A 23,009-nucleotide genomic window follows, 5' to 3' on the forward strand; every position below is an offset into this window, starting at 1 on the left:
GCGGATGGCGAGTGATCCGGAGGACGGGAAAAGTTGAGTGAGTGGTGAACGAGAGGGAGAGCGCCTGTTGTCTTAGCCGTGTCGTCGGCGCGGGGATGATGTGGTGATATGGTGCGGAGGTCACGCGCGTTCCCGATGCCCTACGTCGTGCCGACGTCGCGTTACTCCTGTCACTATCGCTGGACTACGGCGTACGGAGCGTCTGAGGTGTCAGCGGTGACGTCTCGTCGGGAGCGACGTATCCTGCTCGGTGGAACCACTACTTCGTGGTGAGTGCGCTGTGTGATTCATGCGTTTCCGGTATGCGCGGTAAAGCGTCACGTTGCGCTCACGGCGTCCGAAAGCGCGCGTATAACCTGTCCTGCCTACCTACCCGCCCGTCCCGGGAGTCGTGCGTGAACGCATCGAAACGCTCGTCCACCGAGTGCTGCTGTTACGGCGAGGACAATGAAGCCATTCATGCACGGTCCATTCAAACGCTGGAGAGTAAACAGTGGGAAGCGATACGTCGGAGGAGTTACGTTTACCACCCGAACGCAGAGATACCGGGGGTGTTCCGTGTAGTTTCTCGAGTTCTGTCGCAGGAGATGACATTTTTGCGAATTTCGCGCGAAACGCGACTGTAGCTTCCCCTCCCCCCGGAGTCGATGAGGAGTTCGTCCAAGTGCCGAAGTAAAGTTTCACTTTGGGAGATCTGCACCTGCGAAATTATCGTCCCTTTCCACTGTCTATTCTCGAGGATCGTGCAAAACACTGGTAGAAGTATCGCGGCCACGTTTGTGTTGCGCGAACAGTTCTCCGAAGAAGTCGGCCGAGTGAGCCTTGGGAGAGCCGCCGATCCCGCGCGAAAAATCGCGCGAGAAGTGACGAGTAATTGGTACTGAGGGGCCTCTGAGGGAGAGGCGAATGAAAAAAATCCGCGGATCGCACGGGCGAGCGCGCGTGGCTTGCATAAACAAAAGTGCAGTGTGCGCAGCAGGTGGCGGAATCGCGTGTAATCCTCGTGCATGCAGGATCGTCTGCGGTGCGCGCATTGTTTCTACCCCCTCGGAAAATGAACGTCGCGCCGCGTTAACCTCGATCAAGCGTACGCCGGCCGCGTCAAAGTGGAATCGTGGATTAAATCGCGCACCGCGCGCGATTCTATTTTCGTCCCGTGTCCTCGTGCCGTGGTTCGGATTTTCTCTGTCGCGCGCTCTCCTCTTTCTCTCTCCCGTCTTCGCCCATCCCCCACTCTCTGTCGCGCTATCTCTTATTCTGGAATATCTTACGAGAGCTGTCAGGATAAAAACGCCCTGATTTCCTATGGCGCGAGTGACGTATAAAGCGCTCAAACCTTGTAAAATACCGCTATATCGATATGATATGCAATGTGACATTATCGACACGTACTTGACGGGCTAATTTCAATTTGGGTCGAATTGTGATTGGTAAAATGTCAGTGTGTGATTGTACGTCACGTCGCGCGCATCGTAATACGCGCGCCGATTAGAATGGCAAATGTCGCGTTTTTTATCGAATTCGTCGCGCTATTAGGCTGAATAGGACGGAGGCTGACGGGCGCACGGTCGGACAGTGTGATTTATGGCGTTTTAAAAATCACTCTTATTAGTCTTATTCACGGCGGAGTGTGCGCCCGGATACTCCAACGTGTACACACAAGCACGCGCGCACATGTGACGTCACGTCTTCGTGTCGAAGGTAGATTGACGTCAAAACAGAAATTTTCTCCGATATATATATATATATGTATATATCGTTCACGGACAAATGCTGTCATTCAATCTATCGAGATCGATTATTTGCAATTTAAATCGCCGTGAGTATTTATGGGGAATGACAGTTTGCGTTTGCATCCGCCCGGACCGTCCATTTCCGTGAGAAATTCAGCAATTAAGGGATCACCGATTCACCAAAAGTTTACTCGTTAAGAATTTCATTCCGATACGTGGCTCAAGGTTAATAGTCGTCTCTTGAAACTCATCTCGTGCGAGATACTCAGACTTCCGTTCCAAGTTGGATCTGAGCTTTTCAGTCGAATCGTATGATACATCTGGCATTGCATCTTTAAACGCTGTCCAATTGAAAAACTCGCATCCAGCTCCGGAATTCAAATCTGAGTATCTCATCCGAAGCAAGTTGCGCAAGCAGCAACTGTTAATACGGACCTAAGAGACGCGATTGAGGGCCCATGCTGACCGCTAATGGAATTCGCGCCAACTTTGCCCGAGTTCATCCCCTTTCCGCGAAATGACGAGATACTATCTGTAATAAAGATAGACGAAAAAAAGCAGCTCGGCGGCGTCAATGCTCGACGTTCGAGTGCACGGCTATAATTAACTCGACGAGTTACGGTTAGCACCGATCGACGAGTTGCGTGCCGTACGAGCGACGGGAGGTCGGAAACCTTTTTAATCCGGCACTTCTCCGCGAGTCCTTCCCGTCTTCAATTGTCCTTGCTGCCTACCGTCGTCAAGCGTGACGCATTGCGCACCGCAGAGTGAACACGTTCATGTATCTCCGCGTGTGGTTTACCCCATATCCGCGCTAATTGTCAGTTCATCGATATCACGCCTGAAAAATGCATTTTTGAGCGAGCGCACTCCGGGGGCGCGCGCTCGAGTGGACGCCTCCACCCTTTTGCCACCCGCCGGCCGGGGGAGGGTGGGCCGCTTCTTGACACGCTTTCCATCTTCGGGCTGATGGATGCGGTAAACGCTGGCGTTGACAGTGCGTTTTAATTGCGAAGTCCGCGTTACTGAAGCCACCCGAAGTGGGTCCGGGCTCGGTGACGGGATTGAAAGCGCGTCATCGACGACAGATTTTTCGCCACGGTGTGGTGCCGGCACAACGATGGATCGCTTCGATCGCGATCCACCGCGACGTCAGGCCGCGGCCTTCGATGCCGAGCGACAGTTCAGCCTGCTTTTCACCCAGGGTATTCCTTCTTCTCTCTCTCTCTCTCCCCCTCTCTTTCCGTGTTTCTCTTATTTCTCCTTTCCATCACGCTCGGACGGAGCGAGTCGCGCGCGCGCGCGCGCGGTAGTTCGAGCGAGAGGCGAAAGGAACACGACGCGACCGCGCGGTATTTATCGTTAACCTTATTTCGGGTCGAGAGAGCCCGCGACGCAATTAACGGGATGCAACGAGTCGAATATGGTGCGGGCAGTGCGATCGGAGAGAGCCCGCCTGTCAATCTTCTTGCTCCATCCTCTCGCAGAAGTGGTGCATTAACGCGCCGAGACGTTCGACGCGCGTTTCCACACGATGATTCGCGATTATTCCCCCGCGCGCATATCCCCGACGTTATGCCTTTTCTTTCTGTCGATGGCGATCTCGAGTCAATTCCGATCGAGCGTTTTCGTTTTATTAGGCGACGTTCGCCGGGCCCGAATGATCGACGGACGATCAAGAAGATCGTGCGTCGCGAGCGATCGATTGCGACTTCGTTAGCAAGTAAGCTCGTATAGCGAGTTTTATTAAAACGGGGTGTCTCCCCCCGGATAGGCTTCTCTCTCCCTCTCTCGCACCGTAAAATTTCTCACTTTCCCCGCAATTTCACGCGTCTATTCGACGCGTTAACAATTTAAAGAAACACAGCGAGACACAAAGGAGACAACTTCCGTTCTTCGCGCGCGTGTTGTTTTAACCAACGCGTTTACGCTCGCACTCGACGTTTCGGTGTAAACGTTAATGTGAATTAGTTTATTATTTCAGTCTCATCCCCCCTCCTCCTCCTCCCGACACCTGAAGAGAGGGAGAGAAAGAACCCTAGGGTTGCACGTAGACCGAGGTGTGTTCGCATACTGCGTCCGTATTAATATGACGTTTAACGTATGCGGGACGCGCGTGTCCGCGTGAAGTGAAGCAGGCGCATGGTGATGCTTACACAGAGAAAGAGGGAGAGAGAGAGAGGGGGGGAGAGACAGACGCGTCTAGAGATTCGTAGGAATCGCTTGAAAATCCTGTCTAGATGAGGCTCCTTGACAGCTGTTTACCGTGCTTCCAGTTTTGATTGAATTATGCTTACGCGAATAAAATCCCCGATTAATCGCCGTGCGATCGATTAATTTAAGCCACGTTTCATCGGATATCCGTGTGTCCGGCTCCGTGCAGCGAATAGGTCGAATTAAAATTTGCAACCAAGTCGAGTTAAAATCCCGCGGCGATCCGTATCGGTGAAAGTTTGAAAAAGCACGGAGAAAAAGGAGGTCCCTTTCGATTTAGTATGTTCGTGTTTGTTTGGGATTGTTGTTTAATATAAACAACACAATTTAATATCAAATGTCATTTTGTTCGAATGAAAATATTTTACTAGAGTAAATCGTGTTTGGTAGAGAAAATAATACTTGGTTTTCAATAAAAATATATATTTTTTTTCATTATATATTAAATATTGTTCCGCTGAAACAAAGAAATATTTGAATACTTTTCCAATGTAGTGTTACTTTTTTAATATTATTTATCGCTTGTGACAATCATTGTTATGTTTGGATGAAAATACAAAAGAAATCAGTTATTTGATGTAAAAAGATATTTATTGTCGAGAAACCAAGTAATCCGGTTTGTCGAATCAAACATTCGTTCGTTTGCTCTATTCCAAAAGACAAATTTGTTTCAATCAAAAAAATTGTATTATATCGAAAGATACCTTTCTTTTCTGCGTGATATTTTATCTGTGTGCTTGATTCTGTACAAGTTGCAAAAAATTTTAAGTATACCTGGCGCGTACACGCGTAAATATCGTCGCCATGCATTCTTTATGCTTTCGTCTCCCCTCTCTCTTTCCCTCTCCCTCTTTTTCTTTTCCACCAACTTCGCGCATGCTGACTCGCGGTGAATGGTTCGCTTTATTGTGCATCACACGCACACGGTGGTGATTGCTGGATATTTACGAGACAATTCGACGTGACAAACACCGTGCGGGACGATAAATTTCGTTGCACGGTCGTCATTAATTAAATAACAGGTTTTTAATAGGCCGCGTTATTTAAAAACGATTAAGCGGCTCAGTCGCGGTCTCGAACGTCGACTCAGTGATTAGAACGAGAATAACCGTGCGAATCCATAAATATACATAGGTTTTACTCACCATCGGTCACGCGGCCCGAAATTCGTCGACTCGAAATGAAACGGACATGACGTCACCGGTCGTCGCGATTAAATCCGTCGTGTCATCGTGAGACGCTCCCGACATACGTATGACGAGTCATTATAAATTCATGAGAACCGAAAAGACCTCGCCATACATATTGTTTATTGCATCCCGTTGGTCCTCGAATTAATTCACGAGACTATTAATTTGTTATCATCTGCGTCACCTGAATGCCTTCGTGACTCAATAATCGCAATTGATCGAGTCGAGTCTGAAAGGATAAACATAGTTCTCCTGGATTTAGCGTAGGCGACATCATTGATGCTGTGTGTAGTTCCAAATGCATAACTCTAACGTAAACGAAAATTCGATTTTCTCGACTTAAGTTTCCTATTTAACACGTTGACTGCCAACTACGAGATATCTCGTAGGTTGTTTACTTACCCAGGACGCCAACTACGAGTTATCTCGTCGCTTCATTACTTGATTAAATCAAATTGGCTTCTCAAACCAGAATCGTGAAAAGTTCCGTGGCAGTCAACGTGTTAAGTCTCCCAATTTTACGAAATGGAATCGCTAAATATGTACAAAAACTGTTGGATTTATACAAAAATATGTCCAACTTGTGAGAAAAGCTCTTTAGATTGGAAAATATATCATGATGGACGCACACGTCATCTAATCCGTGAGATACCACAGTCTTATCGGTATGCTGAGCAAACTCGCCGTTTATAGCCGCTGTCTCTTTTCGCGCTCAGTGAACTTTCGAGTTTTGACGATATCCGTTTCGTCTGCGAAGAAATTTCACATTTCACAAAAGTTGAAAAATTTCGTTTTTTCTTTTTAAGAAACACTCGAAAACATGCAATACAAACATTTGAACAAATGCAATATCACACAGAAAAAAATTTCTTTGCATTTCATACATTTTTTTAATTGAGACAAATTTGTCTTTTGGAATGGAGCGAATAAACAGATGTTTGATTCGACAAAAACAGAATTATTTAACTTCTCAAACAATAAGTATCTTTACGTCGAATAACATATTTCGTTGGTCTATTCGTACAAACATGACAATAGTTGTCACAAGTAATAAGTTATTTGAAAAAAGTAACGCTATGTTGGAAAAATATTAAAGAACTTTTTTTTCTTTTTTCAATGGAACAATACATTCAATATATAATGAAATCAATTTTTCATTGAAAATCAAATATTATTTCCCTCGAAATAATATTGTTTCCTCTATCAGGCAACATAGTTTACTCTGACGAGACAATATTTACATTCAAACAAGACGATAGTTGATATTAAATTATGTTGTTTATATTAGACAACCAATCCAAGTCAAACAAACACTAAATCCAAGGAAGCCTCTTTCTCCGTGCACAGGCGTTTATCTCAGTCTCATAGCGATCCTTCTGATCTGCGACTTTGCCAAGTTTCCTCTCCATTTATTCAAAGTCGTTCTTTTTTATCAACCGTTTTTCGCACCTGTGCAGTCCACTTCGTTGTACTTGTCGATCGATCGACCGACCGACCGACTACGTCCTCGGTCGTCGCGAATTTCGACAAATCGTTGTCTAATCGCGGCACAGCGATCGGTTCGCGCGGGAATGCACGGCGAAAATTTGTCGTCGTCGTAAATCCACGTCCGCGCGCGCAGAGTCGTTCCTCCTCCGGCCGGAGAGCCGCGCGTTGCATCACGTTCGTCCGCGTTCGCGATAGGGAGTGCTACGACTCTGTTGATTTATGAGTCAGTTTCGTAAGCGTAATGATGGGAGGATTAAGATTCCGCTTTTATGTGTCGGTGGATAACAGCGGATCGAAGGTAATTATAGCCCGGTTCTTTTTTCTCGTCTTCCCTCCTCCTACCTCCCCCCTCGTCTTCTTCTTCTTCTGCATGACGTACTCCGTACTCGAGATGCCATCGTAATTTAACGCGAGGACGGCCGGTAATAATATCGCGGCTAGAGAAATATCTATTCCTGTCATTGCTCCGTTTTTCGTCGCGCGCGCTCTTGCAAGAATCGTCGCGCCAATAAGATAATTGAGACGTTCGCGCTCAATCGCGCGCGTTTGCGAATAAAAAGTTCCTTTTTTCCTCGTTCACGGCGCGCTAACGACTCGCGCGTGTTACACATTTTCTCTCTCTCTCTTTCTCTCTCTTTTTCTTGAATAGCAAGTAAAAAGTGTGTAGGATTTATATCCACGTGATCGGACACGGCGCGACACGCTCGGTTCGATCAATCTGCCTTGACAGATCCGTCCTGACGGGTCTGACGTAACGGATACGCTGAATTTAAAAGGATACAGCCGGATTTTTAAAGACACACCGTGCTCAGGCAGGAGGCAAGGCGAGAGCGTAGGAAGGACGAAGAAGAATGTATATAGGAGGATCAGAGCGCGCCCTCCTTCGCCGTGCCCTTCCCTTGTAGCTATTTGCTTGTCAACTCGCCTATCCGTCCATGAAGACCCGTCAGGATGCTCGAGAGTCGAGTTGTTGTACACTCTTTATACATATACAGCCTGTTCCCCTTAGTCCCCTCGAACGGATTAATAATGAAATCGCTGTAAGCCCACCTGCCAATGTCGCCGCGACAGAGGGCCCTCTTTGAAGCGCGCCCGCAGGACTTCCCGAATAAGAGGCGCGCGCGTTGCGCTCTCCCGGTGTCAACGCGACATTGTGTGAAACGTTAATGAGACACATGCGCGTATGTAAATGAACAGTTAATAGACATCGTTAAAACTATTCATCGCGAGAACCGTGAAAAACTTCATATATAATACGGTCCATTTAAATTGCAAGTCAGTAATCCCGAGCGCGTTTTCATTTATTAGTGTCGCGTTTTAACGCGTGGGCATTTTTCGCGAGCGATCCGTTCGCGTGAATGGTGACTTGAAATAATTCCAGTAGAAATTGAACCTTGTCTAGTCACGAGATTGTAAATTTGCGTCTAACGTTGCTATTAGTCAGTTAATGTAACGCTCATTTCTCCTTGAGATTAGATAATGACTCGATAAATAAGTCGGCTGGCGGTTAAACAAATGAAGTTACAGTTACGGGGATGAAAAATTGTTGATTAGTTACCAGGCGGTAACGCAACGCTCACTTTTGCTCTTTTCAAGATTTTTATGAAACAACATGCACGGAGCTTTCGTTTGCTACTCCGTTTTTAAATGCTAATGCCGAAAGTACGCAGTATCTACGTTATATATTTCAGAGCAGACAGCGCCATCTATTCTATCATATTTGACACGTAATGGCTGGGTTAGAAAACCGATCCCACATTTTAGGGAATAATCAGCCAGTAACGAACTACTAACGAGCTAGAAAATTGAATCTACTGTACTGAGAAGAAAGTACTTAAAAATTTATTCGTGGAAGAGAGAGAGAGAGAGAGAGGGAGATATATATAAGGCTTGACGAAATAAAGTTTATTTCACAGAAATAAACTTCATTTTCATGAAATAAGTCTTATGTATCTCTCGCAAATAAATTTTTACATATTTGTTTCTCAGTACAGCTAGCTATTAGCTTTCGATTCAGCCGGCTAGATACGTTTCTATTCCGGAATGCGAGCCCTCGAAAATTTTCAGCGGCGCGAGAAAGAGACGCTCTCTTTCTCGCTGTATTCGCGCGCGTGATTTGACCAATTTCTGCGAGCTCTTCTCGCCGCATTGTTCACTCGCGGCAATTTCCGATCGCGCCTTTTTCTCATCCTACCTTAACGTGTATCGATAGATTCTCCAGTGGTGTTCGAATCTGCGGCGCACAGACGCACGGCACGGCTTCTAGATAGCTAATGCGAGATGCAAAAGGGAGTAGTTCTCCCGTCCGTGTAAGTGTGCACACCGATGTACGTGTAAACGCGCGCGCGGCTAACGAGGACGCGGACGCGCGCGAGTGCGCGGATCCGTAAACAGGCTCCGTCCGCGTGCGAGCGCGCGCTGAAACAGCCTGCGAGAAAAACACACACACATACAAACGTACACACATACACGTACGCGCATACATGTCAATAGCACACCCCCGCGATCCAGTACCGTCTATTGAAGTCCGCGATGACGGGGCCCGTCTGTCAGCAGATCAAAGCTGAAGTAAGCTCTCTTTGTGATGCTTTGCCGGGTTGGTATTTAATTATGTATGAGATCGATATTCGGGCCTTCGGGGGCTCACTGTCTCTCTTTCTCCGTCTCTCTTTCTCTCTCGCTCTCTCCCTTTGGCAGTGTCTACCTCTTTCATTCAGCTATCTCTCTCTCTCTCTCTCTTGCTCTCTCCTTTCCGCTTTTCGCCCGTACGTTTTCCTCATCTTCCCTTCTCAGCTCGTTGGTCGCGGGCGAACTCCATGCCCGGCCAAGCAAATCTCTATATACCTTTAGTATGACTTTGTTATGGGCGAGCACGAAGGAGGGGGAGAGTGATTGAGCGAGATAGAGAGGGAGAAAGAGGAGAGAGAGAGAGGCACTTGTCCTTTAGCGTGAGCGCGGGGAAAACTCGTCAGCGCGACATGCGACAGTCGTTCCTGTTTGACACCCGATGGTAAATCTATACTTTGAGAACTGGGACGAGACACACAATGAGAGTATCATAACTCGACGTATTAAAATTCCGTCGTCGATCGGGGCGTCCGATTTTCGCTTTTGCGCGAAGGAGCATCGCGTCTGACGCGAAATTCCGAGCGAGCGGTGGATACCTAATTATTCTGGGAAAAATCGAGCCCGCCATGCCGTAATAACGTTCGCCGAGTCCGCGTTCGTTATTATATTTAAGCGGGCTTTACGAAGTTTATCAGGAATCGTGATTTCCCGAAGTATGATGACAACGACAGATTTGTTCGTCCGGCATCCCGCCCCCTCGTTTCCTCTTTCTTCCAGCAGAATGATGAAGCAACGACTAACAATAAGTAACTTTCGTGGAGTTACCCCTCAATTATCGCTATTTCAAAGGAAACTCTCGGTACTTTGGGTAGACACGGAAAGATACGAAGGGGGAAATAGAAAGAGAGAAAGAGAGAGAGAGAGAAGGCGAGATCGGGTTTATCGATAAAGTTAATTAGTATTCGCATTCGTCCAGTTTGCGCCGTGCAGTTCAAAGAGCCGACACGGCGCGCGGGCATACTTTACGCGCGCATTTGCGTCTCGCTCGATCGTAAAGATCTCGTAAGTGGCGGACGAATATCTGTCGAAAGGAGGCACGGACGAAGTCCTGGGAAGAAAGACGAGATTATTGCCAAGGTAAACGAACGAGACCGCTAGTTGTAAACCGGCGCAGAAACGGCGCTGCGCCTGTCGGCCGCGCTCGCCTAACGTTTCAATGAGCGCAGGTGTGCGCGCGTTCTCCGGCGTGCTCCTGCTGCGGGGAGATGCGTCTTCCCTCGGTGTCCTTCGATGTTAATAACCGTAATGAAAGGTCAGGTCTTAACGGCGACCCGCTTCGACGGATCCTCACTCGTTCTAACGAATAGCGTTTTACATCCGAAGACGAAAAAGAGGAGAGTCGTGAAACTAGTCGGACGCGCTTTAACGTCAAACACTGCTCTTGACTGTCACACTTTCGCGACGCGGGGGATTACCGATGACTCTCGTTAATGCGTCTCTGATGAAACACTTTGGATTAGCGCTTCTCGATACGCGCGTAATCTCAGAGCGACGATTCATCGAAACGCTTATCCGCGAGCGAGCGATTAAAACTTACTTGGACAAACGGCCGATCTGTTTTATCTCGATGCGTATATACATCATGGAGGGAATAAATTCGAATGTCCGTCGTCCTTCGCGGACGCGAAAAAAAAATATTAGCCAACCGTGATGGCGCTAATTTGGCGCGACCAGCGGCGGCGCTTCGATAATTCCGCATCTCTGTCGCGCGGCCGAACGCCGCCGTTCCCCTCTCTCATCCCCTCCCGCTTCACCGCCGCCTCCTCCTCCTTCCTCCCACGCGCTTTTTCTGAGCGAACGAATCCATTTCGCTCGATTTCCATTTTCACGCACCGATTGCGCGTGTGTGCAATCGTGCCGCACGACGAATGGCCGCGAAAGGTTATCGCTGCACTTCGAATTACGATCAATGTGTACCTTTCGATCTGACGACTCTGTTTTTGCCGTGCGCGCTCCCCGGATGAAAAGTGCGCAGTCGGCTCGGTTCTCTCTCTCTCTCTCCCGTCGCGATAATCTGAATAAAATGGAGGCTAATAAAACGCTTTTGATTTACACGCGATCCTCACCCTCCGTGGCTGCTCGATTTTTCACAACGTTGCCTCGTCGCGCGCTCCTCGTCACGCGGATCTCCCATCCGTCCGAGATAACGGGATCTCTTCTGTCGATTACAATTCTCCGCTCCCACTTTCAACGTACCGTGACTAAATCCGCCATCCGTTTCGCGAGAACTATTAGCAAACGGGTCAATTGTGATTAACAAGAAAACCTCGCGCGTTCTTGAAACTACCCCGCGGAACAAAGGAATTAGCTGTCCGTGTGGTACGACTGAAATTCAGTTACCAGACGTAATTTTTCGTCGTGGGAGCTCGAAACTAAGTACGGAGACAAAAGGAATTAGCTGAATTAACTAAATCTCGGCATTATATGGACAGCTAATTTTCGCCTGCCGTGGAAGCCGCTTCTCTTTTTCGCTACCGCATCCGTCCGATCCGTTGCATCGCGAGCCGAGTCTCACACGTTAAAATGTTTATCGCCTCTCTTTCTGCCTCTTTTTTTCTTTTTCCTCAACATTTACATCTTCTGTTCCTCCGCTATGCAGGCGATTAACAATCTCATTATCGCGTCGGCGGCCGACGAGTAAACGTCGCGAGCGCGTGTCGTCCCACTGTGTGTAGAATCCCCATTGTCCTCCCGCTTGTTTTCCGTTTCATACCGCATCCGTTCATTTAGAGCACCCTCCCGCACGCGGGGACCGCTCAGAGGATCGCGCGGCCTAAACGGAAAAGCAAACGCTAGAGGCATGCTGATGATGTAGGCACACAGGAGCCGAGGCATAACGCGGTCAGGACGGGGTCGAGCAGCAGCCGCGGCGTTTTGATCATTCGCACAGAAAATTGTATTTTCGAAATCAATTAATATCCAGGCGAGTAATAATACACCGGCTAATGATTGCGCAACTGTACACACACTGCGGCGCAACAGTGCGCCGGCCTCTCTCGTTCTCTCTTTCTGTCTCAGTCCCTTCGCCCTTCGGTGAGTAGAGCCCCGCGGGCTACTTTCAACCGGCCTCCGCAACGGCTGTGATGCGCCGCGCCAAAGTGCGTTTGACAATTTTTAATTATCGATAACGAGCCCGACCGCACGACGGTGCTTTCGGTGAAAAACAATGCGTCGACGGCTAACTGAAAAGCCGTCCTCCTCCCTCTCTCACTCCTCCCCCCCCCTCCCTCCTCTCTTTCCGCCCTCACTACACCCCCTCAGCTTCATCCGCCTGCGGCTCTGTCGCACTCATCCCCCGCCACCGATAATTCAATATTAATTCTATTACTTGCCGATGAGCCCACGAATTTTCCCAGTGTAACTTTAACGGCCTTTTTCAGTTTTATCCATGCGATCCGCTGTTTAATCCGGCCGGAAGTGTAACGCGCTATGATGACGGGGTCTCGCGCGGTGGAGCCGGCGACAGGTGGCATTTCTCCGGTAAATAATGGAGACCGGTGTCGACGGGGCCGCGCTTTTCCCGCCTCTTTGGGTGTTTTATGTAATCGTGTAAATTAACGCACGCCCGCGCGCGAAAAAGGATTCTTCATTCGTCGATGGCTATCGATTTCACGAGCCGCGCGTTGTGCAACTCGATGATGAACTTTAAGGCCGCGTTTAAAGCATCTTCGATCTCACCCGCCGGCGAATTCGCCACGTTCGATCGACATTGTCGGTATAGTCGCGCGTCTCTCTCTTGGGCAGATTAATTAATAAATAATTGCTGCCCCTCCCCCCGGGGGGGGGGGAGGGTAATTGTGACATCGTGGGGCAATAACGAGTGACAGTATGTGTACGTATTCTTTGTGCTTTTCATTAACATAACCGTGTCCGCTTTTAATTACCTCATTCGTCCGCGCGGAATGACGCAGTCGTGCAAACAAACGCACCGGTGAAAAAGAAGTAGGTGTAGGCGGTGACATAATGCTTCATCAGCGTAATATCAGAATCATATATGGGTTTACATAGCGTGCGGTTTACATAGCAGCGGCTCTCTTTCTCTCTCTCTCTAGTTAAAATACAAGTCTTCGATCATAAATAGTATGTTGATTTGCGTTCACTCATATAAGTGTCAATTGAGCCAACGTCGACCGACAGAATTATTTGATCTCTTTATATTTAAAAGTCTTACGTGTTATAGCAACTATAGGATTGTGTTTCTCTTTGCGTTGAATATATTAAATCCCCCATCCTGGCGGAGCGCGCATTGCGGCCTTCTGCAGTGACTTGCTTTAGATATTTTTCTAATATCTTTTCCTCTTTTTTTACACTAAATCCATGCACTTTACTGAATGCTCTGTACTAATAATTTTTTCATTTGTGCACGCGGCTATAACTGTGGCTTGCTATTGATATTCTTTGGCTGTATTCCGAAAATGGGCTGAGTGTGCTGACGTTACTGAAAAATCCATAATAACGTGAACAATAGATTTTCAATCGTGTCAACACATTTACGTAATATTAATGCTGACGTTATATATCTTTAGCCACCTGCAAACATTGTATAAACTATTATAAACTTAAAGGGCAACTTATATATATATACTCCAGTATTATATTAAATTTCACTCAACTTTCTTCTCTCCCTCTCTCTCTTTCTCGGACAGATTAGACTTTCGGAGATCACGACGTCGTTTTTCTCAATTAGACCTACGTGACATGTCGCATTCCTCTATCTACCTCAGGCAGAACGATATTCAAGGTTAATTCACAGCGTGGTATCCGCTCGTCTGATAAAATTGTGATATCAATGACGACGACACGTTACGCGTAACGGCGGCGTACGCGTGATATGTGCGCGTGTGTGTATGCATGTACTTCCGTTGGTCTCCGTCCGCGGCTGAAAAATTCGAGAAATTCCGAGGAGATCGGCACGTCTTACGTACGGGAGCACTTGATGCGGGCTGCCGGCGGCAGCGTAGCGGGCGCCACATCGATCAAAGAAGCCGCCAAGTTGACGGGCTCCGTCGTAACTTACGCGTTACACGGGTATCTACATAAAACTGGCGCGTACCGCTGTCGCGTTTCCGGCAGTTTCCTCCCCTTTGTCTTCGTCGCGCTTTCGCCGAGTAAAAAATTGTCGCCCCCGTCACACGGCGGCGGGCTTCGAGAGCTCAACTGCATTTGCCTCCACTGGATGTGTGTGTATATGTATATGTGTCGCGCTCTCGCTCGCATTTTACGTAACGCTATTTGACTTAGGTCTTTCTTGTTACTTCGACGCGTCGAGCGCGTTTTTGACGCCCTGCCGAGAGCGGCCGCTGAAGCCGTTGCCAGTCGGTCTGGCTGGCTCCGCAGGATTCGAAAGTACACGCGGATTATTCGACACGGAGCGACTAACGCGCGTTCGTTCGTCCGCTCGTTCGAGAAATCGCCGATTTGTTATGTCCGTCTTAATTGCAGCGATTACAATTTTATCTCGATTAGTCGGTAGTCAGTGCGCCGTATCGGCGGTCATTACAACGATCCGTCATCGCTCCATCCGGCTCGCGTATGCCCGACGTATGAAAATACGTCGCTGACGTAAGCGCGCTCGATAGAACCGCTTTCTTCGTCACAGCTTTCCCGGCGGTCCGCGCGTAGGAAAAGTTGCGTAAAAGAGTTGAACGTTCGAATGCGAGATATCCGCGATTCCGCATTACGTGTGCGTGCACGCGAGTGCGCTAATGTTGTCGACTCCGGCGTGATGAACTTATTAATTAACCCTCATGTTAACGCGTCGGTCCCACGGCGTTTTCCTCCGCTCACCTCCTCTTCCACGTTTTGCTCAAGAATGACACAAAAATAGCACAGAATGTTCATATAAACATTTGTTCTATCTGACTTTGTTTCCCAGTTACAGACGTGTCCGTATTTCACTAACTCTTGTTAAGTTTCTTAACTTTGTTAAGATTTAAATCCACCAAATTTTTACGTGTCGCTTAAATCTGCGGTTTACGATACAACGATAGACAATGTTCATGTACTCCGCGAGCATGCTGAAGAAAGTTGCCAGCGAATTAGAGCAATATCCGGAATCGAACGTATTAGAGAATCAATGACAAGGCGTTTAATATAAAAGCTTATCTTCAAGTCCAAAGTGTGGTCACTTTGAGCATTTCTTTTAAAGATAAAAGTGTGTGAAGGCGCTATGCGCTCAGTTTCTAACGAGAATTAGTGAAACACGAAAACGCTTGTAACTCGGGAACAAAGTCAGAAAGGACAAATGTTTATATGAACTTTTTGTGTCAATTTTGCGTCGTGAATTCACTTCTGATATTATGTCCACATGTTGTGAGACATTCTGTACATGTATAATTCTCGTCAGCTGAGTGCTCATCCGGTCGTCTTCTGCACGCCGTTCGTGGAATCACGCGTTTTTAACACACCACGCACAATTCTCTCTCTCTCTCTCTCTCTCTTTCTCTCTCCGCCCCTCCGTCTCTCTTTTCCTCGCGAAAGATTTTTTTCAAGTCACGGGAAAAGATTACGTCCACCACGGTAATTCCGCGGATCAAAAAACCCGGCTGACACACTTGGCGCAAGCGTTTACAATGGACGATAAATCCACGGCCGTGGCCGCCGCCTCCGCGGCGTAGGAAAAATTCCTCTGTGAATCACTCACTAGATTACTCACATCACTGCCTTCCAGATTTCGCATGACAGAAGTGTTCCGCTATGCTAGAACGTAGAAACGCGTTCTGCCAACGCGACGTGCGGGTGTCTCTTTCTCTCTCTCTCTCTCTTTCCTTTCTGTACGGCGACTCCGTCATAAATCATTGCTGCGTTGATCCGTGCAAACGCGCCTTCACGCAGACTCTCTCTCTCTCTCTCTCCGTCTCTCTTTCTTCGTGCTATATATTATTATAATACTATTTTCCTTAATTCCGACCGACGGCTGCTGACCGCGTAATCGGCCGCTTGAAAATCGCACTGTCGGTTTTCGACAGTGCGATCCAGCGGTACAACGCGCGCACGAGTTATCGCATTCTTACAAGACGGCGTGTCCGTGCGCATTAGCGCGAATACACGCGTTTACGCATGCGCAATACCCGATGAATCATGCGCGGGGGAATGCTACGCAGTCGAATTTCACGTGTGGTGTGTACGCGCGTGAGGTCTCGCGCGCATTCGCGAGGTAACGAGGAGCGATCCCGTGCGCGTGCCGGATTATATAATTACTCTCTCGAGAAAGAATCGCCGAGTAATGATGGCAATCGAGCAACACGACCGGCTGTAACACGACGATCCACGCGCCACGTGAGAATCTTTTCGCGCTTCGAGTGAAAAAATACAGATTCGCATTATCTTCCTTGATTTACTCGCGTCGATGAAAAATCTTGCAAATAAGCGTCGACGCGAACACGTGTGACGGTTCTCGTCGACGCGGAATTCTCGAGAATGAATTGCAGCGATTTTCTTACTCGACGCTCCGTGTCGAAATGATCCCGATTAAATTACGGTTTTAACCCTCCGTTAGTCGCAAGTGCGTCCAATAGATACGTTCAGGCTACAACGTATCGCTCTCGTTGTACGACCTCAAGGTCGAACTCGTCCTTGTCAATGTTTCTTTACTCTCTTTGTCTTTCACTGTTTTTTTATGTACTTTAGTGACTGATGCATTAGCTAGCCAAGTGCTGATGAAAGAAAAATTACTTCAAGAAGCAGGGGAAAATAATGAGAAAATTAGTGCATACGTGGGATACACCTTGCGACCATTCGTGGGTGAAAAATATTGCGACCAACGGAGGGTTAACCTTCGAATGACAAGCTTCATGTAGTCACATGAATGACAAGATCGATCCGATCGGTAGAAACATTTTGTACTCTTTTCAACTAATTTCTTCGATTAACCTGTTAACCGAGCGGGACGTATAAATAAATACGTCCGTGTTGCGTAATTAAAAAAGGAATTCCTTGGTTAACAGGTTAAGCACTTTTTATTCTTGCAATAAGGTGGAAAATATTTAAAAGTAAATGAAATATCGCAAAATATCGTAAAATACCTGAGATATAACGCTTCACAAGCGCGTGCGCGGAAGCATTAGAATATGGACCCGGTCGGATCTGACCCAATCTTGTTATTCAAGGGTTAAAGAACCCGCTTTTCTTAATTTTTCCACGGAAAAAAAACCAAAAAAATCCATGGAAACAAATGGAAGAAAGTTTTTTTTTTTTCGTAGAAAGAAATCGAAAAGAACTGCGGAAAAATTGAAAAAGTCCGGGTTTTTTTCTGAGCCTTTAAAACTATTCGATTGATTTAATATCTCGGCACAGCGCGCGCGAACAAGACGCCGCGAGTCGGAGTTTCGCGGAATCATTCCACTTCCTGCGGAACTTGTACTCGATATCTCGCGACTCTCCTTCGCTTCGTCTCGGTGTGCCCGCGCGCGCTGGTGACTCAATCTTCACGCTTAGATTACATCCACCTGTTCTTTGCACGGAATGAGTACATGATACCAGGTCTAGGCGTTCGCTGCGCATTAAGTGCGATAAACGGTTTCACACGATTAAAACACATGACGGTAAAACACATGACGGGATAATTTATAATAATTCTCATCGTTATTATCGTACGGCAAGTAGTAGTGACGCTTCGTGATGAAATATCCAAGCGTCAAATCACTCGCGCGGAATTCTCGAGAAGAAATATTATCGACGAACAATTTTATCGGCGCTTCCGATATAATTGACACTCGCGGTTCGTCGAATCCAAGACATGTAGAATAGACTGAACACTCCTATCGGACGGCTGAAGCCGACATTCGAGAGGACAATAGAGACAATACTGCTTTCTTTGTCTAATTGTGCAGTTGGTGGGGAGGAAAGAGAAGAAGTGACACATGGTTACAAATATTATGAATAAATCTGATAACTACGGGCACATGTATTGGTGTATTATTTATGTGCCTTTTCACACAATTAAGCGCAGATTATTCCTCTCCTTGTTTTACTATCTACTCTCATTCTTCCGCTGAAAATAATATTTTGCTGGCACGGCAAATTTCTCACTTTGTTACTATGACTAGACAGCAAAAAGATTTATTGGAATAGCAGAAAGATTTGTTAGGAATATTAATTGCTATTTGCTGAATATATAGACAGCAAAGTAATTTGGTAGTGTCAACGAAACATTTTGTTAAAACATTCAGATTATTTTGTCCGTGTAGGCGATTTTTTAGCTGTCCGTATAGTAACTGAGAAATTCGCTGTACCAAACTATTTTTGCCCGTTTCTCCTACATCGTCCTCTCCTACTGTGAGACAGAGAAAGTTGACACTACTGTTGACATATCATTATCCTTCGATTTTGGCTTCAGCTCTCCAATGGCGATGCTCAATCTATTCTACACGTCTACTGTCGGGATCGCTCGCATATTTAACAAGTGTTCACCCCGCGCGACTAACGCGGAAAAATCAATCAGTTTGATCAGACTCGCGAAACGGACGAACGAATGCCGGGGGATCGCGTTCCTACGTCCGACAGTCGCCGTTCTCCCGATTTATCGATCGGCGCTTGACGACAGCGTTAACGATCGCTGAAAGATCAACCGGCTCTCAGTGCACGCCGCGTGAGACGCGTGATTATCCCACGCAGCACCGATATGGTAATTCCGTCCATAAAACGTCGCCGGGACGTTACGGCACATTCATTCAGACTTTTCCCCGCGGTAATCGCGCGCGACAGCTACGCACCTCATGCGCGCACGTGCGTGCGTGCATGCGTGCGAGACGCGTTGATAACGCCGGATAATAATTGCGCGCGTTATGTCAGCGCGGTGCATACGGTGCCGGGAGTGCGGCTCGCAGCGCGTAGATCACTCTCTGTGTCTCTCTCTCTCTCCCCTCTACTCCTCCCTCTCCCTCTCTCTTTCTCTCCACGTGACGGACGGCATTCTGAGGAGAAGCTAGGATCTCTAGGAGCGACGTGGTGAAATGTCTCGAGCCGGTGTGTACAGTGCCGACCAAAAAGAGGCGAGAGAATGCTGCGGCAGAATGGATATCGCGAAGTGTACTAATTTCAAGGCTGAACTCGCGGAAATGGTCAGGTATCAGAGGCCGAGATTTTCTTCCTGCTTCCCTCACACTGATCGTTTTCTTCCTCGTATCAACTTTAACACCTGCGAATTACTCGCCGGGAAAGAAAACACCAGAGAACGGATCTTATCGATTATTAAACTGCACGGGCTATTTTATCGATAAGAGCTGCACGAAATCGGAGACGTCGACTTCTTGTCTTTACCTTGCCCGCCCCCTCTTTCTTTCTTTGCTATCTCGGCTACCTTTCGGCCTTCTCTCTCTCTCTCTCTCTCTGATATTTCGGTATCGGTCCTGTTGAACTTTCATTTTTTTTTTATTTTTATGTTATATTGTAATTATAATACCAGTGTACATTTATTCCCAACTTTACTCCTTATAAAACAATTACCCGTCATAATGTGTTACGATCCACCGGTTTTTCCTTTTGCGACAATTATTATACGAAGCGGTATTTTCCTTTAACGCGCTTAAGGGGGTGGAAGCTCCCAGAGCGCCTAATAAATGACGCTTTCTTTCTCTCTCTCTCTCTCCTCTCCGTCGATCTCGTTCGCGCCTTCTTCGCTCTTCCGCGCATTCAGCGGCCTCAGACTTTCGACCGGCACTGTAGAGACGGGAGTAGCGCGGGTACAAGTTGCGGCAGCGCCGACGCTACCGCCGCGGCGACGATCCTGCCGGAACGCTTCCAGCGCGCACACGTGTAGCCCGGTGTGCCCACACACGTGTAACGGTACCGAAGTCGCGTGTAAGCCGGTGAATCACTACACGGCGACGCGACGTGCCACGCTGTGGGCGCGTGGGAAGTTTCCAAGCGGGTGGAGGCGGTGGTAGTGGAGCATTGCCTTCTCTTCCGAGGACGCGGATCTCACCTGAGCTCGACGCCGATGACGGCGCGACAACGACGTACGTAAACGCGACGATGTCGACGTCGTCGTCTGGGCGGAGCTGACGTCGCCACGAAGCGGTTGCCCTTTCCGCGAGACAGGTTGTAATGGGGCCCGTGGGTTAAGGAAACGCGCCGGGTACGCGCGAGCGTAGGTGCCAGCTTCTCTATACATTGGCATTGAGTTATGTCTTTCTTTGCACGCTCGTCGATTCTAAGCGATCGCGCGTGTCTCTGCGATCGAATGAGATGTACGGCGTTTGTATTGTAAATTGAGTCCAATTGATGACGCAATTTCCGCCTCGCTGTTGAATATTTATTCGCCTCCTATCGCGAACGCTTCCTCGAGGCGCGCGCTGACGCGGCTGGATGCCGAAAATCCCGCCGTCTGTCGGATACGACCGGCTCGCGGCTATTTTCCTAATTTCTCTCTCTCTCTCTCTCTCTCTCTCTCTTCTTACGGAGCGCGAGACTCTGAACGGAAGAAGGAAAAACCGGTCATACGAACAACGCGATTCCCAACGTCGCCATCTAGTCGTCGATTCTAAATCACATTTCGCCACTTCTTCCAGACAAGTCGTTAAAAGATTCATTATCGTTCAAAATGGATCATTATTTTCCTGAGCTGCCGTTTAATTTGTGAAATGTAATATCTCTCTTAATAAAACTGTTCCGAAAGAATACTTATATCGTTCATGGGAGAAAAAGTTAGCTGTCCATATAATACAACTGAAATTTAGTTATCATACTTAGTTTATCACACTTAGTTTTTACCTGTGGAAACAAAAAGCTGAATACAGGTACAAAAATTAGCCGAATCAGCTAAATTTCAGTTGTCTTACACCGACGGCTAATTTTTACCTGTGGGATCTAATTTTTAGTCGTGGAAGCTAATTCCTTTCTCCCGTGCTCGTGCTTTCGATCTTTCCTCTCATATAAAATAAACTTTCAAACCGTACTGTGAAAAAAAAGATTTGCTATATTTTAAGTTATCCAAAAATGAATCTGAAAAGGTAAGAGTTAGTTTTCTGCTTAAACAGCCTCAGTCACTCTCAGATCACTTTCGGCCGTCTATTTAGATGTCGGAGAGGTGAATTTTTGTCACCTCCCGTTCCGGTGATTGGACGGCAGCGCCGACTTCATTAAACATCTCGACGAGCGAAGATTGCGATACGAGGCAATAAAGACGCGCGATACCGGGGCGCTCGCGGTTCTCGTCGTATCGAGCATTGGCAGAAATAATATTCCGTTGTCCCTGAAGCCACGGCGGATCGATATTTCAACGTAACAAAGGTATCACGTGCGCAACACGTAAACGAGTAAATCGCATAAGAACAAATTACGCGCGCCGGCAGTCGGATAACGTCGCGTATCGCGCGCCCGATTTAATACCGGCGGGAGAGCGACGGTGCGTAATAGTCGGGGAGATAATTGATAAAATCGCGTCACCCGACTTCACCGACGTCGCGGCTCGGCGCGCCCGGCAGTACATTAAATACAAAAGTGTCACCCTGTACATTTGCGACTCGTTCTACCACCACCACCACTACTACCGCCGCTGCTGCTGCTACGTAGTCGGACGAAAACGCGTGACCGGTCTGGTTTGATTGATTGGTTACTTTGGTGTTTGCTCTGGTTCGCCGGCACCGGGCGAGTCAGCTTCGAATTGTCACGTCGATCGATTATTTTTGACAAGGTTGATTGATAGGCGGGCGGGCTCGATCGATTGACGAACATTGTACCGCGCGTACGGCTCTCTCGCGCGCGCGGACCTCGCCCCCGTTATTGCGACGCCGATAATAATTTCAGGTGATATTATTGTCACCTTCAGATCGCCTTTCCCACGTAAAATGGAAACTAACGTGGTGCAGCCGTGCGGCACTGCGCGATCGTATACAATAGAATTACCAACGGCCGATCGTTATCAAAGTACGCCGACGGATAATCGTCGCGCGTTTTAATTAAACGGGTTACCCGCCGTTCCTTTTGTATGTTAACACAGTTTCGACATTTGGCATATTTTTATACGCTTTAGTGGATACGTACGCGCGCACTCGAAATTGCTTGTTTTCGCATTTTTGCGCATTGCAGCAATCGCCGCGATCGCGCGCGCGCGCGCTAATTGTAGCGTGCTAGAAACGTGTTAAGTGCAAAAACGCCGCGCGGTTGTCAAAGGTTCGCATATTACGCCGTATAACTCGATTGCCAGTGGAGTCGGATGATTTCCTTCTGAATATTGACGATGAAAATGAATTAATGAATGAATATGCTTTATTTGCTAAGAGCTCTCCGGAACGCGGTCCCCTCAAACGCTCAAAATATGATGCGATATAAGCTAGTGTCACAAGTGGCATTTATAGAAACCTATATGTTGCAGAGAAACACAAATAATTGTAGTCAAGTGTTGTAGTAAAACAAAAGTGTAATGTTGACTTAAAATTTCGTCAAAAAGTATTTCTGTAAGTGAACATACCGAAACAAAATTCGGCTTAAGACAAGACAGATATTCTCATGTACGAGCAAAAGAATCTAATATTCCTCGGAGATTTTTCTCCTGAATTCAATCCATGTGATACGCTGCGTCAATGCAAATTCAATCGAATCCAAATTAATCTTCCAATCGAGAAAAATCTCCTAAGGTGATTATAATTTTACGTTTTTTGATTCAAGGCTAACTTTTTCTGCGCACTCGTGCTATGATTTTTTGAGAATCCCGCTCTCGGAGCATTTCAATTAGGTTATTAATATAATGAATCGGAAAAAAAAAGTTTCTGCGCGACAGAAGTTGCAGACGGGTTGGAAAGATAGAGAAGGGGCG

The 23,009-nt window shown here is 47.4% G+C and overlaps 1 protein-coding gene across 1 annotated transcript in view; it reads left to right on the plus strand.

Annotated features, from left to right (window-relative positions):
- The first annotated feature begins 11 nt into the window (after positions 1-11).
- Positions 12-23,009, plus strand: part of LOC106747495 (protein tiptop) — a 93,318-nt gene continuing 70,320 nt past the window's right edge. Inside the window, exon 1 of the mRNA XM_014625062.1 lies at positions 12-269. The gene's annotated coding sequence lies outside the window, so the exon portion shown is untranslated. The remainder of the gene's footprint in view (positions 270-23,009) is intronic.

The sequence above is a fragment of the Dinoponera quadriceps genome, unplaced genomic scaffold (genome assembly GCF_001313825.1).
Source record: "Dinoponera quadriceps isolate SergipeBrazil2010 unplaced genomic scaffold, ASM131382v1 scaffold1750, whole genome shotgun sequence".
Lineage (NCBI taxonomy): Eukaryota > Metazoa > Arthropoda > Insecta > Hymenoptera > Formicidae > Dinoponera > Dinoponera quadriceps.